Genomic DNA, 11,796 nt, shown 5'->3' with positions numbered 1-11,796 from the left:
TCCTTATCCTCCACCTACTTCTGCTTCTCCTTCTTCTTGTTCTTCTCATTCTCCTTTTCTTCTTCTTGTTCTCCTCATTCTTCTCCTCCTTTTTTTTAACCCTTACTTTCAGTCTTGGAATCAATACAGAAGAGTGGTAAGAGCTAGGCAATGGGGGTCACAAGTGACTTGCCCAGGGTCACACAGCTGGGAAGTATCTGAGATCAGATTCGAACCTAGGACCTCCCATCTCTAGGCCTGGCTCTCAATCTACTGAGCCACCCAGCTGCCCCCTTCATTCTTCTCATTCTTCTTCTTCTTGTTCTTCTCCTTATCCTCCTCCTTCTCCTTTGTCTCCTCCTTCACCTTCTCCTTCTCTTTCTTCTTCCTCCTCCTCCCCCTCTCCGTGTTAAAATAAGATCTGTCTTTCGCTGTCTCATTCTCATCTTTCTGTTTTTCATATCCTGGACTATCTATAAAACCCATCTTCATTCTCCTGAATTTATCATTTGTAATTTGGCATAAATGTATTTTTCTACATGTCCCAAGTTAATTCCAATATTGTTTACTTTGTGGTAATAAAGAATTTACAAGCACATACCTTATTCAAATACTTTTTGGTAACTTTCTTCTTATTTACCCAAACAATTACATTCTATTTTATTATTAATAGAAGTAACATACCACAAAACATTTTTTTCCAAATTGAACTTTGCTTATATTCAAATTGCTTCTTTAATTAAACTTCTCTTTTCTTAGACAAATAGCAAAGCAAGTCTTTTTTTTAATTGTGGGAGTGAATACTTTTTTGTGGCCAGAATCCCACATTATGTGGTCCAAAGAATCTGTTACCAGCTCAGCTTTTGGTATAGAGCCGGGGCTCAGTCTCTCCTCAAGCCCGTCAGCAGAGTACAAAGGTTGCTTGGTGGGAGTCAGCAAATAGATTCAGTGTAGAAGCAAAAGCAATAATACTGCCTATACTGTCAAGCTCCCCAAAAGGAAAAGATAGAAAGGAGAGGACTGGAAGATACCGTGAAGCCTGGGGAATGTGACAGGTGGTGGGGAAAGGGATATTGAAAATTAAGGAATTGGTCTCGGGTTCGATTGTTCATCATTTCCCTGCTCCCTAGAACTTAGAAAGGACTAGCATTAAGACTAGCTGTAACTTCTTGTGGCTTGGGGTGGGGAATGAGGAGGAAGAGAGTGAAGGAAGACTTGATCTTAAAATAGGTATTTTTCTGGCCTGGCATGGATCCTGTGTCTTTGAGATTCGTGAAAGCGAGTTCGCCTTCAAATCTGGACCTGGGTTGTGTCAAAAGGTGACACAGTACGTGTCCATCCAGAGGAAGACAACCGTTCTCATCGGCCTCCGTGGACAAGGGCTTCTTGTAGTCCTCACACTTGTAAAATTTCATGGGGAAGTTTTGTCAAAAGCTACCTTCTGCACAGTCTTATCTTGGCCAGTTTCAGGCATGATGGGTTCCGTACAAACAGCTAGCAGAGTGGGGCATACTGCCAGTTATAGCCAGTGATATAGCAGGGCCGGTTGGCTGGCCCACAATGAAGGAGGTATCTTCCAGGGAGCAGGTACAGACCACGCAGGTGAAGCACTGGGTACGTAAGGCCCAGCCTGTGGCTCTCAGCATCCTCTCAGTGATGGACTCTCCACATGTACTATACTTTTTTAGGGTGTTCTTACAGCAAGATGCCCCCTTGAGGCTATAGATTGCCCTTGCAGCTGCTGCTCACAAGGGTGGCATGTGATGTGGCCCAGATGCCCAAGTGCCTGGACTGCAGTCTGGGAAAATACTAGGGCCTGGTGGCATCAACCATGCCACTCTTTGGGGGGAAGGTAGGAGGCTTGTTACTGGCCGACTGCTCCATGTCTTTTATTAGCTGCTGTGTCAACTCTTCTAGGTCTTCTACCTTCCTGAGAGTTAGAGGCCCCGGGGCCCCAGGAGGGTGCACCTGGTCCTGAGCAGGAGGCGGCACTAGATGTTGCTTCATCTGAACATGGGGCTTCTCCCTCCATTGAGCATAGGTGAAGCTGGGAGGCTGTTGAAGGGATCTTGTCCTGGTGGGAGGTGAAAGAGCTCCTTTCTGATGAGGGAGACCCCCAGGTGTTGGAGGGCTCCAGATGTAAATTTGGAGGCCACAGTGTTAAACTTGGGGGTTCAGGGAGGGGATTGCCTTGAAGCTGGGGGTAGAACCACAGATGGTGCTGCAGCTGGGGCTGAATCCAGAGCTGGAGGACCTCAAGGCTGTGTGATCAAAGTCAGCCACAGATACAGAATGGGACTGAGTAGGGCTAGTAGGAGTCAAGCAAGGAGGAAGAGGTGCTTGACTTGAAGCTACAGGTGGGGTGCTTGGCTCGGGAGGGAACTTGGGGGTGCAGCTGGGGGAGGCAGAGATCCAGATGAAACCCTGAGCTTGAAGGAAGCATTACAGATCATGGCATCCAATAGGAAGGACAGAGAGCCCATCTCCAGATCAATGCTGCTCACCTTTCCTCTTTGACTCCTTCCTTCCTTCCTTCCTTCCTTCCTTCCTTCCTTCCTTCCTTCCTTCCTTCCTTCCTTCCTTCCTTCCTTCCTTCCTTCCTTCCTTCCTTCCTTCCTTCCTTCCTTCCTTCCTTCCTTCCTTCCTTCCTTCCTTCCTTCCTTTCTTTCTTTCTTTCTTTCTTTCTTTCTTTCTTTCTTTCTTTCTTTCTTTCTTTCTTTCTTTCTTTCTTTCTTTCTCTCTTTCTTTCTTTCTCTCTTTCTTTCTTTCTTTCTTTCTTTCTCTCTTTCTTTCTTTCTCTCTTTCTTTCTTTCTCTCTTTCTTTCTTTCTTCTTCTTTCTTTCTTTCTCTCTTTCTTTCTTTCTCTCTTTCTTTTCTTTCTTTCTTTCTTTCTTTTCTTTCTTTCTTTCTTTCTTTCTTTCTTTCTTTCTTTCTTTCTTTCTTTCTTTCTTTCTTTCTTTCTTTCTTTCTTTCTTTCTTTCTTTCTTTCTTCCTTCCTTTCTTTCTTCCTTCCTTTCTTTCTTTCTTTCTTTCTTCCTTTCTTTCCTTCTCTCTCTCCCTCCCCCTTTCCTTCCTTCTTTCCTTCCTTCCTTCGTTCCTTCCTTTTCTGAGACAGAAGAGTGGCAAAGGCTAGACAGTTGGAATTAAATGATGTGCCTAGGATCACACAGCTAGGAAGTGTCTGAGGCCAGATTTGCCTGCATTTCCTTTCAATTCTTAGTTTTGTGAGTGCATTATTATACATTGTAGTCTCTGAAAAAAAATTTTTTCCTTCTCTCTTTGCTATGAATTTACTTTGCTTATTTTTTCACTTGGATAATTTAATTCGTCTTTCTCGTTTTGGGGCTAAATTTAATAAAAGCTTAAAAGTTTTAAAGAACCAGTTTTATTATTTTTATTGTTTTTTTATTCTCCATCTTATTTAGTTTTCAAGATTTCACATTTTCTATTTATTCTGTTTATTTCCTTATTGATTATTTTTAGTTTTAAAAATTGTCTACCTATTTTATTAATCCTCTCATTTTCTATTTTGTTAATAGAGCAACCCTTCTGAGCTACCTCACCAGTTTAGCACTCTACCGTTTGCAGGTTTGGTGCCCAGATGGATGACTATTCTCACATTTCACGTTTCAGGGGGTAGCCTGCAGGGCTACCTACCTAATTCTTTAGCTCAAGAGCCCTCACCAGTATACTTTCCATTAGGAATCAGTAAGTGGACCCAATTAACTCTTAGCAAAGGCATTTATTTAAAAGTGTCCGAACAGTTCCTTTAGGACTTAATTATGCCAGTAAAGCTTGTTGTCCTCTATGTGATGATGAACCTATGGCATGTGTGCACAAAAGGACTAGCAGAACCCTCGCTGTAGACACACCGATAGTTACCTGCCAGAGTTAATTACTAGAAAGCCAGAGGGACTTGGAACAGAGCTGTTCCCCTCCCCCCTCTCCATGAGTCTGAGGACATTCCTCCCTAGATAGGGGTCTGTGGGGTGAAGGGGGTGGGGAGGTTGGGGGCACAGCACTTGGTCTCTCGGGGTGCAGGGTGTCACAGTCCGTGTGGAGGGGTGGGATGGGGATGGGGCCCAGCACTCCATCTCTAAAAGGTTCGCCATCACTGCTATATACAAATTAGATTTCTTGGCTTTTAAGCAGACTTTCTTTGAGAAGCTGAAAGAGTGTATTTGAAGCCAAATTTAAAGTATGAACAGACAAAAAAATTAATTGACCTTTATTTTGACCAGTATCAAGTTGGATGTTATTCACTACAGCATCATTAGCTAATTATGAGTTCAATATGTATTATCAGGCAGGGAAGACAATTTTTTTTAAGCCCTTACCTTCCTCCTTGGAATACTATGTACTGATTCCAAGGCAGAAGAGTGGTAAGGGCTAGGCAATGGGGATTAAGGGACTTGCCCAGGGTCACACAGTTAGGAAGTGTCTGAGGGTAGATTTGAACCCAGGACTTCTCATCTCTAGGCCTGGCTCTCAATCTTCCAAGCCACCCAGTTGCCCGTGGGAAGATGCTCTGTCTGTACAAGTCTGATGATCTGGTTATACCCCTAGAAAGGATAAAGCCCATATATGATATCCAGAGACTGGCTCTGTAATTTGACATATAAAAAGCTCCCTGGTAAGGAAACGCTCTCCCAATGTGGGTTGGTGCTTTTCCTACAGTTTATAGTCTTAGAGAGTTACCTAGAGTGCTAAATGACTTGCTCAGGTTGACACAGCCAATATGTTTTCGAGCTGGGATCCCAGGGAGCTGGACCAGTTCATCAGAGTTTGACTCTCGCCAGGGGGTATCCTATCATTGCTTGTTGACTTTGTAGTATTAAATCAGTCCCCCTTGGTGTGGTGATCCTTTGATGACTGGCAGCAAAAGCGACTGCAAGATGAAGGGCTACAAGAAGTAACGCAAGCCATGAAACGAGGGACCGTCCAAGGCCCGGAAGGCGTTTTACTTATGGAGCCAATGTCGGGAATTAAAATATACCATAGGACCTTCGTAATGCAAGTGTGCGATGCAACTAGCACGATGCCAAGTATTTTACGTCCATCCTACTGATGTTTTGGAGCGAGCCACTCTTGACTATTGAATTTGCAGTCTTAGAAGTTGGAAAAGTCATAGAGACACCCAAGCAGTGTATCTCTCAGGGAGCAGCCACATCTGTCCGCTCTGAAAAGCTTTCTCTATCGAAACGAGTGTGAAGATCAAAATGAGAGTCAAGATTTTTAACTAAGTGATAGATTTAGGAAGGAATTTTGCCGCAAATACCAGACCAATGGAGAGCCATTCTATGCCAAGTCACTGAAAGACTAGGCAGTTTGGCAGCTTACAACCAAGTATTACATATTAGAGACTCGATTGGACTTCCTAACGAGCGGGACAAAATGGATGCTGGAGAGTCAGCCAAATGGATCATAAGATCATTAATTTACAATCGAAGACACCTTAGGGACCATCTAGCCAACCCTTTCATTTTATAGATGAGCAAACTGAAGTCTAAGAAAAGTGAATAATCTGCCTAAAGTCTTGTAGCTGATTTAAGCAGTAGAGCTAGGGTTAGAAACCGAGGTGCTCCGATTTTGCCCCTAAGAAGCATTCTGCACTTCTCGCCAAGCCACAGTGCATCACTAAGTATTTATTAAAGGGCAACTATATCCCAGGCACTGTGCTCGGTAGGCATCGGGGGCGCAAAACCAAAAGTGGACGGGATCCTGAGCTTCCATCCAGTCAGGGTGGGGATTCTCGGTCTGCATGTACATACGTATATGGCACATGAAGTCAAAAGAAATACAAGGGAAATACCAAGGACTTAGGAAGCATTTCAGGTAGGGAAGGAATCGGAAGAGATTTCGTAAAGAAAGCCAGAGTCTTGAGCTGAATCTTGAAGGAAGTTGGCAGGTTTGGGTGAAGAAGGAGTGCAGGATAGGCTTAGGGGACAAGCCAAGGAGATGAGAAACCAAATCCTGGGCCCAGAGAACTGCCAGCTCAAAGGATCTGGCAGAGCCACAGGAGATCCTTTCTCAAACAGAGAAGAAGGGCTAAACCCAAAGGCAGCCTCTCGTATTCTTTTCAAGTTGGAGAGGTGTATAGGGAACAAACAGAGGGAATCTAGAACCTGGCAACAGTGCTATCCCATGCCAGCTACAGACTCAGACTGGAGCTTCAAGCTAGGCAGTCTGGGGGTACTCATAGGCTGCCTGAACCATCCACATTCTTGGGAAGGGAAGTGCCAGACCTTTATGGTCAGTGACCAAATGCATATGATCCTTTAGGAGAAGTAGAAGTAATGGTTACCCCCGCAGCGGAATGGCCTCTTGTGTTTTATGTCAGGTTATATGGAGTTTGAGTGTATTTGGAAGATATACTATATCATATCTGGCTCACATGATGCGTGTTTGCTAAACATTGCTGTGTTAAAGATTAACTTTTAAATTTTATTTTATTTTCCCCCAAATTACATGTAAAAACAGTTTCCAACACCTTTCTTTTTTTAAAAAAAACTCCTTACCTTTCATCTTGGAATCAATACTGTGTATTGGTTCCAAGGCATAAGAGTAGCAAGGGTTAGACCATGTGGGTTAAGGGACTTGCCCAGGGTCACACAGCTGGGAAGTGTCTGAGGCCAAATTTGAACCCAGGACCTCCCATCTCTAGGCCTGGCTCTCAATCCACTGAGCTACCCAGCTGCCCCCTCCAATATCTTTCAAAGAATATTGAGTCTTGAATTCTCTCCCTCCCTCCACTCAACCCTCCACCGCCCTGATGTGGTAAGCAGTCTCATATAGAGTTTACACATGCAATCATGTAAAACGTTTTCTCCCTATTAATCCTTTTGTGGAAGGGAAACCAAAATAGAAAAAAAAATTAAGAAAGTGAAAAAAGTTTGCTTTGGTCTGGATTCAGACTCAGTTCTTTTCCTCTGGAAGTAGATGGTGTTAACTTGGAAAAAACACAGAATTATTAAATAGTCAGAAAAACCAAGTCTTTAATCAGGAGAGGGATAGTATTAAAATATTTAAGCCTCCGCACAGAGTCACAGGCCCAAAACCACACATAGCGGAAGGCTCTAGCTACTCTGGCAAACAGCATCCCTGGGAGAAATCACCGAGCAAGATGATGGCTCCAAGGAACCATAAAAATTGGGGAACTTATATACCTCTTGGGGAACTGGGGACCGGGGGAGTATGGTTGATTGACTTTACAATAGCTATGAAGAAATGAGGAGTTCTAGACAGGATTATATGGGAGAGGCTGATGCTTTACAATGGACACAAAAGGAAAACATCCAGACAAGGGCTGGGCTAACTGAGAAAGGACTTTGACAAAATGGGAGAACTTATTTTTTTTTAATTTAAATTTTTAAAATTTTATTTAATTTATTAGTTAAGAAAAATTTTCCATAGTTACATGATTCATGTTCTTTCCCTCCCCTCCTTCCTCCCCCTCCCATAGCCAAAGAGCAACTCCACTGGGTTTTATATGTGTTCTTGATCAAGACCTATTTACATATCATTAACATTTGCACTAGGGTTATTTAGAGTCTACATCCCCAATCTTATCCCCATCAACCCTTGTGATCAAGCAGTTGCTTTTCTTATGTGTTTCTGCTCCCACAGTTCTTTCTCTGGGTGTGGAGAGCATCTTTCTCATAAGTCTCTCAGAATTGTCCTGGGTCATTGCATTGCTGCTAGTAGAGAAGTCCATTACATTTGATTGTACCACAGTGTATCAGTCTCTGTATAGAATGTTCTCCTGGTTCTGCTCCTTTCACTGCATCAATTCCTGGAGGTTGTTCCAGTTCACATGGAATCCCTCCAGTTCATTATTCCTTAGAGTACAATAGTATTCCATCACCAACAGATGCTACAATTTGTTCAGCCATTTCCCAATTGAAGGGCATCCCCTCATTTTCCAATTTTTGGCCACCACAAAGAGCACAGCTATGAATATTCTTGTACAAGTCTTTTTCCTTATTATCTCTTTGGGGTACAAACCCAGCAGTGCTATGTCTGGATCAAAGGGCAAACAGTCTTTTAGTGCCCTTTGGGCATAGTTCCAAATTGCCCTCCAGAATGGTTGGATCAGTTCACAACTCCACCAGCAATGAATTAATGTCCTGATATGTAGTTTTATAGTCCTTTGGGCATAGGTTCAAACTGCACTCTTGAATAAATGAATCAGTTCACAACTCTCCCAACAATGCATTCATGCAACAGCTTTCCCATATCTCCTCCAAGTTTTGTCATTTTTCTTTTCTATCATAATAGTCTGATAGGTGTTTGGTGGTACCTCAGTGTTGTTTTAATTTGTATTTATCTAAATAATAATGAGTTTGATTATTTTTGTATGATAATAGAGAGCTTTAATCATTTTGTCTGCAATGTGCCTGTTCATATCCTTTGACCATTTTTTTAAACCCTTACTTTCCATCTTGGAATCAATACTGTGTATTGGTTCCAAGGTAGAAGAGTGATAAGGGCTAGGCCATGGGGGTCAAGTGACTTGCCCAGGGTCACACAGCTAGGAAGTGTCTGACGCCAGATTTGGACCCAGGACCTCCTGTCTTTAGACCTGACTCTCAATCTACTGAGCCACCTAGCTGCCCTGGAATGATTTGTATTTTTATATATTCAACTTATTTCTCTATGAATTTGAGAAATGAGGCATTTATTAGAGAGACTTGTAAAAAAATTTTTGTACCATTATGATTACTATGTGTAAATCTCCATCTTATTTACCTCTCAGGTTAGCTTCTGACCAGCAACCTCCTTCAATTTACCTTCTTTTCCATTAGCCTCATCCCACTTCTCTTATCCCTTTCTACTCCTACTTTTTTGTAGGGTAAGATAGATCAAATATCCTGGAACTATAATCATTTCATATAGCACAATATATTCCATCACCAACATGTATCACAATTTGTTCAGCCATTTCCAAATTGATGAACATCCCTTCAATTTCCAATTCTTTGCCACTATATAAAGAGCTGATCTAAATATTTTTGTACAAGTAGGTCCTTTCTGCCTTTTTTATGATCTCTTTGGGATACAGACCTAGTAGTGGTATTACAGAATCAAAGGGCAAAGTGTGATTTTCTTGAGTGAGCTTTTGTACGTTCTTTTCCATTTGGCTAATTCTGCTTTTTTAGAAGTTCTCCTCTTTGGATTTTTGTGTCTCTTTTACCAATTGGCCTATTCTGTTTTTTTAAGGAATGAATTTCTTCAGTATTTCTTGTGCCTCCTTTACCAAGCTGTTGACTGTTTTTTCATGATTTTCCTGTATCACTCATTTCTTTTCCTGATTTTTCTTCTGCCTCTCTTATTATTGTTTTTGTGTTCCTTCATTCATTTTTGGGGGGATTGAGAGCAATTAATATTTTTCTTGGAGGATTTGGATGTAGCAGTATTGATTTTGTTGTCTTCTGATTTTGAGTGTTTTCAGTCACCAAAATAACACTATGTTGAGTTTTTTTTTTTGTTTGCTTATTTTCCTGCCTTTTTCTTTTCTTTTAGTTTAAAAAACTGTTAAAGTTGGGCTCTCTGGTGAAGGAAGCAATGTCCCAAGGTTCAGTTTCTTTGTGCAGCTGCCTTCAGAGTTAGCTCTGGGCATCTGTCTGCTTTTATTTCTTCCAAAGTGGTATGAGGTAAGAAGAGATGTGCTTAATACTCTCCTGACCCATGCTCTGATCTTTGAGTAACCCCAAACATTCTTTTATCCCTTGAAACTGTGACTAGGGTCCCCTGCTCCTCTGTGGCTTCAAGTGCTGGGATATGCTGGTGATCTTCTTTACCCCCCTGGTTCTGTGTATGGGCAATGGGACAAAATTCTTGTACCCAGAGCTAGCAAAGGGAACCCTGTAATCTTATGGCAGTTGTCCAACTCTGCCTTACCATATGTGGCTGAGAGCTCCAGAAACCTTGTCTGCTGCTTCAGCCTGTCCAAAGCCTATGGCCTCAGTCTGGCCTACTCTGGCACGTTATGCTCCATCTCTACCCTGATGCACTCCATCCCTTGTGTCAGCCTTCTAAGTTATTTTGTGTTGAGAAATTAGTTCACCTTTTCTTTATGCTGTTCCAGAATGGGTTTTTAGGTTTTATCATTAGTTTTTGGAGGGTAATTTGGCACTGTCTCCTCCATCTTTTTTCTGCCCTATGTTAAAGATTATTATGTGTACTTTTGTGAAATGTTATACGTCATTATTACTATGAGTTATATTGTATTTTCTGCATGTGATCCATGTAGATAGTCGTTAGAGGCAACTCTGTGATGTCATACTGCATTGCTTATTCCAATTTGAGATTTGTGTCCCTAGTTTAATATATACTGTGACTGTTGTAAGATATGCTATTGATTATATGCTATGCATTCTATTCGCCCATAGGCACTGATGCTAGCTGTATACAGTTATCTTTTCAACTTTTGTTGATGATGTATGTGCTGGTTGATTGACTAATAGATGTGTACCCTGGTAATTTGTAGGAATTGAAAATTCTTTATTAGGGGGAGAATGTAGGAAGACTAAGGTTTTCACAGGTCAGGGTATTCAGGCTTTGCTGCTGTCATATGCATAATAAAGATAGGAATTCTATTTAGCCTACTTCAGTTCTGACTCAAATTCATCTGCAAATGAGCCAGAGAAAATCTTGGTGGAAGGTGTCAGAGTGTCTGAACCCGTAATTCAGATAATTATCATTTTTAAAAAATCCTTACTTCCTGTCTTAGTAACAACTCTTAAGACAGAAGGTCAAGGGCTAAGCAGATGGAGTTAAGTGACTTGTCCAGGATCACATAGCTAGGAAGTGTCAGATCAGATTTGAACCCAGGTCCTCCTGACTCCTGGCACTCTATTTACTGTGCTACTTAGCTGCCCCCAGATAGTTATCTTTAACAGAAATACTTGCTCTCTGCCTATACAAAGAAAATGAAAAGCAGAGACCTAACCTTAGCCTGGCAACACTTTGTCTGGCTTTTATTGGCAGGATTTGCTAAGATGCTTTGCCCAGTAAGGAGCAGGCCCAGTAGTGATACCATGGCCAGCAAGGATTCTGGACCCGTGGAGAACAGTGCAATGACTTCACCAGAAAACATCGAGAGTCTTGAGCTGTCTGCAGTATGATGTGCATCTCCATAAGTATTTTCCATGTGTAGGTCATTCTTACGTGATCCCTATGCATGATCATTCTTTGCACCGAGTGTATGCATATATACTATTGGAAGCATGTTTTATTGCAATCTTATTTCACTATTCTATTTAATTATATTCCTTTCACTTGAACCAATTGTGTTATCTAATTGATGAGAAAAAATAAACCCATCAGTGGGGGCTCATAAGCTAGCATTTTGAGCCTGTGTGGATCCATAGAATACCTAAATGTGGCACAGCTATTCTGAGATTCCCACATGTGAGGAGGTTACCACAAGTGCCACATCTAAAAGGTCAGGATGGGGTTATTTTAATTCCATGCCTTATATTTTCCCCGTTTTTATTCTTCTTTTTCTCTCAGAGATGGATTGATATAATGGATAGGTACTTGGCCTTAAAGTTAGGAAGATCTTGCCTTCAGAGTCCTAGTTCGGACACATATTGCCTGGGACTGACCCTGGGTAAGTCATTGAACCCCTTAGTGCTCCAGGACAACTTTCCAGTGATTTAAGTTGCAGAGAAGGTGTGAACTCGCATTGATAGAGGGACTTTCCTAATTCATAAGTTCTCTTTAGTTATAAAAAATGGCCTAGTTTATATCCTGTTTCTATTCTGAGCTTTTTTTTTTTTAAACCCTTACCTTCTGTCCTGGAGTCAATACTGT

At 41.7% G+C, this 11,796-nt stretch overlaps 1 pseudogene; it reads right to left on the bottom strand.

Annotated features, from left to right (window-relative positions):
• Nucleotides 1-1,112: 1,112 nt before the first annotated feature.
• On the bottom strand, nucleotides 1,113-5,748 carry LOC100024386 (zyxin-like; annotated as a pseudogene).
• Between the last annotated feature and the right edge of the window lie 6,048 nt (nucleotides 5,749-11,796).

The sequence above is a fragment of the Monodelphis domestica genome, chromosome X, assembly GCF_027887165.1.
Source record: "Monodelphis domestica isolate mMonDom1 chromosome X, mMonDom1.pri, whole genome shotgun sequence".
In the NCBI taxonomy this organism is placed as follows: domain Eukaryota; kingdom Metazoa; phylum Chordata; class Mammalia; order Didelphimorphia; family Didelphidae; genus Monodelphis; species Monodelphis domestica.
Note: the sequence above shows the minus strand (reverse complement) of the source record. Positions and strands in the feature narration are given on the sequence as shown.